The 12,308-nt window shown below is 45.3% G+C and overlaps 1 protein-coding gene across 1 annotated transcript in view; it reads left to right on the top strand.

The window, feature by feature from the left end:
- The window catches only part of LOC138266661 (pyroglutamylated RF-amide peptide receptor-like), a 1,190,446-nt gene that overhangs the window by 92,971 nt on the left and 1,085,167 nt on the right, over positions 1 to 12,308 (top strand). The window lies entirely within an intron of this gene.

The following is a 12,308-nucleotide window of genomic DNA, read 5'->3' as shown; positions in this document are numbered from 1 at the left end:
GTACATGTGTTGTGTATCGTGAAGCTTGCCGCACCTTCTGAGGCACTAGGGTGAGGAGGCAGAGTATACAGAGGAGAGGAACAACACAGGAAGTGAGAGGGGTAGATCATTGCCGTGTCTAGGGACTGGAGCAACGCAGGGTCCAGGGGGCCAACGTGCAGGCTCCAGTATGATACTGCAGTGCCAGGTCTGGGGGCAGCAGGTTTCAGAAGATCTGAGGGCAGTGCTGTGAAGCGTCAGAGAGGTGGATCAGCACAAGTTCCCATGGGGGAAGCAGCACATTCGATAAGGGTAGGGTGGTTCAGGACTTGGGATGGATTAATGCAAAGTACAGTGGTATAGGGTGCAGTGCAAGGTCTTGGGAGAAGCAGCACAGAGTCTAGATGTCATGACCTGCTAACTGGCATTAGTGTGGTATTGTATCACTAGTTATGTTACTTGATCATTAGCAGAGCTCAACATCCACTCAAAAAGAGTCTCACAGTGCCATTAAACGTTAGTTTTGAAGAAAGTCCTACGTGGGCTACAGCTAAGTCATTAGGAAAACATCAAGACTTTACATTTTTTCTTGTACATTCGATGGATCTTATGAGAATAAACAGTAAAAGGCATGGAGTTCCAGGTAAGAGCTACTTTGGAGAATGTAGCAGTTAAATGGGCACTTGGGGCTGTGTTAGAAATAGGATAAACTGTCCCTGTTTGTCCCCCCTGCACAACTTTAAACAGGTGCAGCAAAAAGGGACAGTGCACTATATTATGATGAATATGGTGCACTTTAGGCAGCCAAAAACTCGTGCGACTCTGGAGGCAGCACCTGCAGTGAAATACAATGCGGCTGTTTTGAAACCCCTTTGTGTTTCTCTGTGCAGGCGACAATCCATCTGTACAATGAAGATGGGAGAGAGATCCCCTTGCAGGCAGGTGCTGTGAGGGACTACATCAGTCTACACGGGAAGTCTGGGGGGTCCACTGGACCACGTTTGACCCCACCAGAGGGCTGCCTTCAGGGGTCACACTAACAGTGGGCCACCTTGTTTTGTCACACTATCAGAGCACCTACTAAGGGCATGTTTTCTTCTTGCCAGCACTGGTAATACAGTGTAGGCACAGAGGCAGAGTGATTCCTCTCTGAAGGTAGTGCCTCAGCGTCTGCAGACCCTTTTCTATTACCAAAGTGTTTTGGGGTTGCACAAACCGGGTGCACACACCCATTGCGCCCAAGGCACTTTCCATATCAGGCCCCTGAGCTCAGAGTGTGAACCAATGCATTCTTTGAGATTTTGTGTAATTGGAAATAGAATCATGTACTTATAATATCCTCTCCATTATGCAGGTCATCCTGCACAAGATTTTCTTATGGGTAGGTAGCAAAGGAAGTTGACATAAATGACCAGACATTTAGACAAACGTTTCAGATTAACAAGAGTACTCACAACAATAATTTGTAGAGAGAAAAGAGAAATGAAAGTCTTGGCCAAGGATACACAGATGATAGAAGCATCCTATGGTGACAGCTTCCAGCGCTTTAAGTGAGAACTCTGAATCTAACAACTTTTCTTGGTGGAGAGGACATATCTGTGCTTTCAAGCTATAGAATTCCACCCCATTTAGCACTCTGATTGTGGATGAGTAAATTCTCAATTTTTGATGGATTTCATTTCAGAATGTTTTATTTCATTTCTAAATTGGTTGTCTCAAGCGCTTGAGCAAGGTCTTTCCCGGATTTGGAAGAATGCTCCTGTTGACTCTGTTTGTTTTCTGTATTCATGTTTATATCAATGTTATAATCATGTAGCACAGATGCTGCAGGTCCTATATATTTATCATGATTACAGGAGAAATTGAGAGTCTCTGCAAGACTCCCCGAAGAACCGGCTTAGGATCAGACGTGATCCAAGCTGCACACCCTGGGTTATCCTGGACAAGAAGGATTCAATCCATTGCTGCGCCATGCCACCAAATATATAGTTTGGCAGGGCTCAGATGAGAACCGAAATGTCAACAGGGTTGAATGTGTTGGCAAAACCTAGTAAAATAGCCGCACTGTCACTGCTTCCATTGACTATCATTCGGAGATCATCAGGTCCAGCTTTAGGGCGGTGCGACTGATGCAACCGCACTGGGCGGTGACCTGGAGGGGAGGCAGTGACCTCAGGGGCATTGTCTTTAGCAATAACTTACACTTTAAAAGCATCTGCTGCAGAGTTCCTTGTATGTTCAGCTTTCAGGTAGTAATAAAAAATGTCAAGATAACTCTTGTGATTAATGTTCCTGCTATAGAGAGATTAAATGGAGTTTTGTCTCTAGTGGCGGTTTTGACAAGTTGTTAAGTAGTGCAGAGGGTTAATGTATGAACAGATTTGCATTTTATGTGGATAGCTAAGTGGATTAGTAAAGCCAACCTTTAACAACACTTTCATACATATGAAATGTATGTTGGAGAAGTGCAATAGAGAGCCGAGGGGCACTTTTGTCGGTTTGTAGTGAGAGAATAAAAGGAGGAGATCATGGGGGGGGACCAAAAAACATTGTCGCTCCGGGCGACACCAGAACTTAAGCTGGCCCTGGAGATCATCATCAATAGATGAAACTACAGATTCAGTTTTCATTCCTTGTGTGAGCCATCCTTTTGACTCCCAAGTCTAGTATTATTCCCTTGCTGGAAGAGCAAGACTAATGGCTCAGATTTAAGGTTTGGTGCATGGCTGCTGTCAATTCTGATGGATAGTCACCAAACCTTTTCAATGTGTTTATTTTACAGATGCAAATTTCCAAATTTTCTAAAAAATAAACAAATGACCCCACACTTTGTGAGTTTTCACCTAGGGTGTGATGCCGCTATTTTTTCCTCTTTCTCACTGCCACATTTTTCCTGGCGGTGACAGACAGGAATAAAAATAAATTACACCTTTCACCCTAAATAGAGGCTGAATGATATTATGGGCCAGATGTAGCAAAGGTTTTTACCCATTCTGTGTCTATGGGAACAAGAGTTCGTACATATGGCCCTATGTCCTTCTTCTGACCACACCTACTTCGTCTGGCCATTGGAGGAAGTATTCCGTTGATGAGCTCTGGAATATAGCTCCAAATGAGCCAGGCACACTGAGGACTGTAAGGCAGGGTACTCTGTATTGTTTGCCATGGGATACCTTGTCTGCCAAGCTCTAAATTGGGCCCTAAGTGACAAGTCAAGGTATGAATATGACATTCATTAATGCGCCTGGGCAGTTAACCAAGTAATTGTTTATCAAACTGCTGAATTAATCAAATGCAACTTTACACGTGGGTATTAAGTGATCCACTCTCCACAGATTTGTACTTAATTTGTGAACCAAAGTGCTACATATTTATGGGAACATGATGAAATGGTATCCAGGTAATGGTTATTCCTCACGCTGCTACTTATGTAACTGAACAATCCAAGATCTCAAGATTTGTCTGCCTTAAAGATTCCTGCACTTTTACGCAAGATGTTTTTTGACAATGGGATAATAATTGTCTAATAAATTTAAATTGTATAGTTAATCTAATCTAATAGGTATAGAATATTAAAGTATTTTAAATGTCTTATGTAGATGTAATTTATTTGCATTGTACTCTGCTCTGCATATTTTTAAGTATTGTGCATTTTTTAAAGTATTGTGCAGGTTTTCTGTGAAAGTTTGTCTGTTCAGGTTATTGTAACTTTGATCAAATTCAGGAAATAATTGATTGAGATTCAACCAACAAACCATTGTCTTCAACAGAATTCTAAATTTGTGATTTAATAATAATTGAGATATATATCAGAGGATGAAAATTGACATCAAAGTGGTTGAATCAATGATATTAAGCAACACGTTTCAATAATTACCGATGATGCAATTTATTGCTGTCAGGAATTCATTAAGGTCAAATCCAATACTTAGAAAATAGTTATCTGTACCAAGAATGGTGCAATGTCTTTCTTTATGCATTTCATACTTTTGGTAGGCCATATATCAAGTGGGGAGGCTGAAAATATACCTTTAACTGTAAGTTCATCACACTAGTTACTGACACAGGCCTAACACTGGTAAAGCCTGCTACATTAAATATCAGGGCTTCTCTATGACAACTAATAGTTGGGGGACTATCTTCATGCATAGCAATGTAATCCTGATCATTCTGACTTCCTCATAGAAAAAGTTGGACAATGTATCCTCCAGTTTCAGTGATTAAGGCACACAATTGTTGCTTTGGGCTTGGCAGGAGAGTCCAGAGTTCTAAATATATTACATTGCTGCCAATATGTTCTGGGAATAATACGCCTTCTTGAAGGCCCAATAAATAATTATGTTTCCTCAGCTGTTTCATAGGAATTCTAAAATAGCCATACAGGTTCTAAGTGTATCAAAAGCATATTTTTTCTATTTTTAACTCTGGAACATACAATTTACATACTGCAACTTTGTGTTTTAGCAATATTATTTGGTTCGGAACAGTATCATCCAAGGTCACGCCCAAAAAGCAATTAAGTGTTTTTTTGTTAATCTTTCCTCTCTATGCTTTCTTTATTCAGGAAAATATCCTCTAGCTTTTTACTTAGGGCCTGATTGCGAGTTTGATTGTCCTCGAACTGCCAAACTGGTAGTAGAAGTTGGACTGCCTCAATGCTCGGGGTCTGACCGCCAGAATCGTAACCTAGCAGTTGGACTGCCAGGAGACCACCTCCACCGCCAGGATCAGGGATCCCGACGGGTTGGCGACAGTCAAAGTCATGGTCAGCCACAGGGGCGCCAAACTCGGCACCGCTGTGCTGATCACAACTTTGCTTACCATCAGCCTTTTCATGGCAGGGTCCCTGCATGAAAAGGCTGGTGGGAAGGTAGTGCTGGGGTATACAGGGGAACCCCTTGCACTGCCCACAACCATATTGTCGGCAGTGCAAGTAGCCCTTGCCGATATCCTCGGAATGCCCACTGTCTGCTAGTGCAGACAGTGGGCATTCCGAGGGTGCTGTGTGTAATGGCATTGGCTTCAGCTCCCTAAGGGAGCCAAAGCTAATGCCACCGCACCTTTTCCGCCGTGCTGACCAGTGGAAATGTCACAATTACAATGTTTCCGCCGGTCATCCTTGTTGCAACATTGAAATATGGTGGGAGGTGAGGCCACCGGCTCGACAATGGCCTCCGCCCCGCGGCTTTGCAGTCCGAAGGTTGGACCGTCAAAGTCATAATCAGGCCCTTAGGCCCTCATTCCCACCCTGGCGGTCTATGACCGCCAGGGTGGAGGTCGGCGGAAGCACAGCCAACAGGCTGGCAGTGGTTTCCCGCCGGATTTCCCCGGCTGGGAGAATCCTCCATGGCGGCGCTGCAAGCAGCGCCGCCATGGTGATTCCGACCCCCTTCCCGCCATCCTGTTTCTGGTGGTTTTGACCGCCAGGAACAGGATGGCGGGAATGGGTGTCGTGGGGCCCCTGCACTGCCCATGCCACTGGCATGGGCAGTGCAGGGGCCCCCTAACAGGGCCCCAGCATGATTTTCACTGTCTGCATAGCAGACAGTGAAAATCGCGACGGGTGCAACTGCACCCGTCGCACCCCTGCAACATCGCCGGCTCCATTCGGAGCCGGCTTCTATGTTGCAGGGCCTTTCCCGCTGGGCCGGCGGGCGCCCGCCGGCCCAGCGGGAAAGCCAGAATGGCCTCCGTGGTCTTTTGACCGCAGAGCGGCCAAATGGCGGTGACCGCATGGCGGTGCGGCGGTGGTCAGAATGACCGCCTTAGTCTATTGGGGGACGTTTTTCAAGTTATGTGTAATACAAGTGCAGGCTTTTCCCTGTCTGTCTTATCAATTATTACATTTAAAAAAACATAGAGGAGGTCTGGTCTGTGTACTTTCAAAGACTTTTCCGATCACTCTAAATGCCTGGAGCCATTACACATGGACCTGTCAGTTTGCTTGGAGAGGTGAGTAGTGGTAGAATGTCCTCTATTGGAAAAGTTGGGTGAGGTGAGTGAAATTATCATGTGATCTGGGCATCCTCCAGTACACCTGATGATGCTTGTAAGTGCACTCATGATTATAAGATATGTGAGATGTGGTAGATAGTGCTTCATGCAGCTTTATTCTTAAGTACATGAAAAGGTGAGTCATCACCCAAAAGATGTACTTTCATGTCCTTTCTGTCAGGGCTCAGCAGTGGTTTAGTAGTTGATCAGTGTCTTGTGGGTTGTTTGAGGCCCCATTTAGAGTGTGAAAATCACTGAGCCATATTTTTACACCCTTGTAAAATTCAGGTGTTTTTTTCAGTGTCCTTATCTGGATGTGGAGGGCCTTCGAAAGTTTGCTGATTTGGGCTTAGAATGAGCAACGTCTGAGCCAGATTTTGTGGAAACATGGCACTTTAAGTTGCAAGAGTATGTTAGATACAAGGCTTCTTTTAAGCAGGGTGTCTGAAATTCTGTTGGTGGAAAAGTGTAATTTGTTTGGAAGACATTTCGGATTCCTGGGTATAAAACACTTAAGTAATCTAAGCGAGAAAGCACAAGCGGAGCTGTGGTAATGATCCTTTGGGTAACCCTTGGGAGGTGAATAGCCATCTCACTGTCTTGAACATGTTTTCACTGAATGTCACTATTTCTCTTAAGTAAGATCTGCATCTAGAACAATTTCTTTGCTTTTAGAAGTTTTCATTGAAGAGGGTGATTGCCCTCTGTCTATGAGGCAGACTGTTCTCTCTTGTGCCAGTATCCAGTATACACCTGTGAAGATTTCTGTTTTTCCTGGGGTAAATTTAAGGTGGTTGTTGGTGATCCAGTCATTCACAACAGCCAGCCTGGATGTAATGGTGTCACTGACTTTTTTGGAGCTTAAGGTTGATGTGTGTGTTATCTGCATAGTTAAACAAGTGTGATCGCAGGATTCACGATTGAATCAATCCAGACAAAGTTCTATGGCAGATGTTGAAGAAAAGGAATGTTTACTCAGAGCCTTGAGGGCATCTTTACCCATGCAGTATGGTTCAGATGTGTATGGTGGCAAAGACACGATGTGGTTATGGGTAGAGAAGAAGGAGGAAATCAAATCCTGGCCTTTTGTTTGGCACACACTTTCTGCAGTTATTCTGGTCAGTATTGTTGGGCGGTGGACAGTATCAAATGCAGAGAGGTCCAGTAGGATTAGTGTAGGTGCTCTTAATTCAACTATAATAATGACAAGGATAGATTCTGCCTCTCTGTTGGGCTGAAGGCAGCTGAAAAGGTGGTGTTTTTTCCAATAAAGTATGTTGTCTGTGTGTAGGCAACCCCTTCTCTTAGTTTAGTTGGGAAGCATCTCGTGCCTGCTTTTCTGTAGTTCTCATGATTATTTTCATCCTCAGTTAGAGTCTATAGAAGATTTTTGATGATGAAACACTTGGGATTCACTTGGCGTGATTCCCACTTTAAGACCGACTTGGGAATTATTCATGCAGCTTTCATGATAGATACAATACGCGGATTTCCTTGAAGACTGCTAGAGGCATAACTGAGATGGTGATCCAGATTTTTTACTGCCTGACATAAATTCTTTTAAAGATTGAAGCAACTTTGGGAGAAGAAGCTTTAGAGGCTTCTGTCTGGTCTCTGTGGTTTTAAGTCTGGTTGGGAGTGTAGATTTGATGCTTGAATCTTCGAGTAGAGGAGAGTGTGTAGCTCTTTGGTCTTTCCCACAAAATAGGATGGAGGGAGGGAACAGAGCACCAAAGAATTTCCATCAGTGTCTGGACTATGCTTTGAGGTTCATTTGGATTTAGGAGATTCTGTGGCTGCAGCATTTATAGCATAATTATGGATTTACTGCATTTGTCACATAATTCGCCACAAACTTTGAAATATGTGCTCATCTCAAATCGATAAATGTGGTAATGACGGACAGCGTGCCCCATTATTTACATGTTTGCTGCATAATTTAGATAAACTTGCCTCATAATTAGTTTTCCATGCAACAATATCCTAGTGCATAAACAACATGAAATTACCCCTGAGGTAATAACTTGGTTGATTAAAAATTGTTATCAATACCACTCTCATATATAGAACTAATCCCAGTAGTCAAACATTATGAATATATCTCAGTTTTGCATTTCAAATTTCAAATTCCAGCAACTTGAGGTAGGCTGTGCATGCATGCAACAATAAAATACAAATACACATCTATAAACACAGAGGGGCCTAGTAACAAACTGCATTTTGTTGGACATTTTCAGTACTACAAAATATACTAGAAAATGCTATCCACAAACGTACATGGGGAATTTAAGCCTTTGCCTCTCCTATATTTTTATGTTCAGAGATCTCTGCCCCGAGTGCGGAGTGTCTGCACACGTATATACACATTTAAGTACTAAATGTGGGAGAGATAGATGCAAGTGGCTGGGTGATAGGAAATATTTACTCTCAGAGGGGTGGAAAATAGGAGGAGAAGAGGGCAGACGTGAGGAGGGGCTAAGTGAGGGATTATGGAGTGATATATACCCACCCATAAAAAGGGTAAGCACAATGCTATTCACAAATCTCATTTTAGAAGTTGCTACATCTAAAAAAGGACACAAAACAGTAGTAAATAATTCCAGCTCAGATCTGAAGTAAGTTAAGTGGCACACATGTGTAGGAGGCTGGCCTGGCTTGTAGTGGGCACCAAAGGTATTTACACCTTGTGCCAGGTCCAGTTATCCCTTATTTGTAGAGAAGAGGTGTTTCTAGCAGCTTAGGCTGGTAGAAGGTAGCTATGGCAAAGCAGCTTAGGATGAACTAGGAGACATGCAAAGCTCCTACTATACCACTTATATCATGTGCACAATATCATAAGAAAACACAATACACAGAGTTACTAAAAATAAAGGTACTTTATTTTTATGACAATATGCCAAAAGTATCTCAGTGAGTACCCTCAGTAAGAATGTAAGTACTATACACAAGTTATATGTACACAAACCAAAATTAGGTAAGTAAGAGCAAGAAAAGTAATGTAAACAGTGTAGAATTACAATAGGTTGCAATAGGCAAGCATAGGTATAGGGACAACACAAACCATATATTCCAAGTGGAATGCGAATCACGATTGGACCCCAGACCTATGTGAGCTTGTAGAGGGTCACTGGGACTGTCAGAAAACAGTCAGGGTGTCCAAGATACCCAACCCCAAGACCCTGAAAAGTAGGAGTAAAGTGCACCTACTACCCCAAAAGAGCACAATAGTCGTGATAGGGGGATTCTGCAGGAAGAACAAACACCAGCAGTGCACTGACAACGGATTTCCAGACCTGAGGACCTGCAAGGCAAGGGGACCAAGTCCAATAGTCGCGACAGTGTCCAGGGGGGGCAGGAGCCCAGGAAACCCCGGATGAAGGTGCAAGGAAGCTTCCGCCAGATGGAAGAAGCTTGGAGTTCTGCAAGATAGAAGAGGACTAGGAACTTCTCCTTTGAAAGACAGATGTCCCACGTTGCGATGAAGCTTGCAGAGGTGTTCCCATGCAGAAATACCGCAAACAAGCCTTGCTAGCTGCAAGGGTTGCAGTAGAGATTTTTGGGTGCTGCTGAGGACCAGGAAGGACCAGGATGTCGCTTTTTGGAGGAGAAGACAGAGAGGGCGCTCAGCAACTCAGAGAGCTCTCACAGAAGCAGGCAGCACCCGCAGAAGTACCCCAACAGGCACTTAGAAGAAGAGTGAACCGGAGTCCATGCGAAGTTACAAAAGGGGGTCCCACGATGTCGGAGGACGACTCAGAAGGTTGTGCACTGCAGGACGGAGTGCTGGGGACACAGGCTAGGCTGTGCATGAAGGAAATCCTGGAAGAGTGCACAGGAGCTGGAGCAGCTGCAAATCACTCAGTACACAGCTTTGCAGTCTAGTGTGGGGAGGCAAGGACTTACCTCCACCAAACTTGGACTGAAGAGTCACTGGACTGTGGGAGTCACTTGGACAGAGTTGCTGAGTTCCAGGGACCACCCTTGTCAGGATGAGAGGGGACCCAGAGGACCGGTGATGCAGTCTTTTGGTGCCTGCGTTAGCAGGGGGAAGATTCCGTCGACCCACGGGAGATTTCTTCAGAGCTTCTGGTGCAGGGTGAAGGCAGGCTACCCCCAGAGCATGCACCACCTGGAAACAGTCGAGAAATCCGGCAGGATTAGGCGCTACAATGTTGCTGGTAGTCGTCTTGCTACTTTGTTGCGGTTTTGCAGGCATCCTGGAGCAGTCAACGGTCAATCCTTGGTAGAAGGCGAAGAGGGAGATGCAGAAGAACTCTGATGAGCTCTTGCATTCGTTATCTGAAGAATTCCCCAAAGCAGAGACCCTAAATAGCCAGAAAAGGAGGTTTGGCTACCAAGGAAGGAGGATTGGCTACCAAGAGAGGTAAGAGCCTATCAGAAGGAGCCTCTGACGTCACCTGCTGGCACTGGCCACTCAGAGCAGTCCAGTGTGCCCCCAACACCTCTGTTTCCAAGATGGCAGAGGTCTGGGACACACTGGAGGAGCTCTAGGCACCTACCCTGGGAGGTACTGGTCAGGGGAGTAGTCACTCCCCTTTCCTTTGTTCAGTTTCGCACCAGAGCAGGGCTGGGGGATACCTGAACCGGTGTAGACTGACTTATGCAGAGATGGGCACCATCTGTGCCCATCAAAGCATTTCCAGAGGCTGGGGGAGGCTACTCCTCCCCAGCCCTGCACACCTATATCCAAAGGGAGAGGGTGTAACACCCTCTCTCAGAGGAAATCCTTTGTTCTGCCTTCCTGGGCCAGGGCTGCCAGGACCCCAGGAGGGCAGAAACCTGTCTGAGGGGTTGGCAGCAGCAGCAGCTGCAGTGGAGACCCCGGAAAGGCAGTTTGGCAGTACCCGGGTTCTGTGCTAGAGACCCGGGGGATCATGGAATTGTCACCCCAATACCAGAATGGATTCGGGGTGACAATCCCATGATCTTAGACATGTTACATGGCCATGTTCGGAGTTACCATTGTGACGCTATACATAGGTAGTGACCTATGTATAGTGCACACGTGTAATGGTGTCCCCACACTCACAAAGTCCGGGGAATTTGCCCTGAACGATGTGGGGGCATCTTGGCTAGTTCCAGGGTGCCCACACACTAAGTAACTTGGCACCCAACCTTCACTAAGTGAAGGTTAGACATATAGGTGACTTATAAGTCACTTATGTGCAGTGGTAAATGGCTGTGAAATAACGTGGGCGTTACTTCACGCAGGCTGCAGTGGCAGGCCTCTGTAAGAATTGTCAGAGCTCCCTATGGGTGGCAAAAGAAATGCTGCAGCCCATAGGGATCTCCTGGAACCCCAATACCGTGGGTACCTCAGTACCATATACAAGGGAATTATATGGGTGTACCAGTATGCCAATGTGAATTGGTAAATTTAGTCACTAGCCTGTTAGTGACAAATTTGGAAAGCAGAGAGAGCATAACCACTGAGGTTCTGGTTAGCAGAGCCTCAGTGAGACAGTTAGGCACCACACAGGGAACACATACAGGGCACATACTATGAGCACTGGGGCCCTGCCTGGCAGGGTCCCAGTGACACAAGGACTAAAACAACATATATACAGTGAAATATGGGGGTAACATGCCAGGCAAGATGGTACTTTCCTACAACGTGGCCAACCACTGGTATTGCAATCAGTGGAGTTTGGATCTTAAAATAAAACTCCTTGGGAAATAACATTACACTAAATTACATTAATTTAAGTAGCTCAATATTGAAATAATTGTACTTATTGGTGAAAAAATATATTAAATTATTACATAGGGCCTCATTACGAGTTTGGTGTTCCATGGATTGCCATGGGGGCAGTGGTGGTCGAACAGCTGTATTACGAGTCATGTGTGCCTATGGAGGAAAGACCGCTGCGGTCCCGCCGGCACTGCCAGGTAGCGCAGACCACCATTGTCATGAGGCAGCACAAATAGTCAGCAGAGACAGTGTTTCCGTCGGACACATTATGAGGTTGCACACTGGCAATGTGACTGTGGAGGTCCAACCACCACGTCTCAGCAGGTGGAAACATGTAGTATAAAGGGGGACACTCACCTGCAGGCAGACTTACACGTGCGGTGCCACCATGGAAACCATCACACGTCCTGCCAGCTGCTGCTGGTCATCGAAGGAGCCCAAAATCCAAGCCGCTGTGGACGCAACCGACCATAAGTACACACGCCCACCTGTACACTCAACAACATATCATCACGCCACCATCCACATGATATGGGGGTCACATTACTTGCACCAAGTACACATCTCATTGTGTCCCGGTTCCGAATCATTCACAAAGAAGGACACATTTGCAGTCACAAAA

Source organism: Pleurodeles waltl, chromosome 11 (assembly GCF_031143425.1).
Source record: "Pleurodeles waltl isolate 20211129_DDA chromosome 11, aPleWal1.hap1.20221129, whole genome shotgun sequence".
Lineage (NCBI taxonomy): Eukaryota > Metazoa > Chordata > Amphibia > Caudata > Salamandridae > Pleurodeles > Pleurodeles waltl.
Note: the sequence above shows the minus strand (reverse complement) of the source record. Positions and strands in the feature narration are given on the sequence as shown.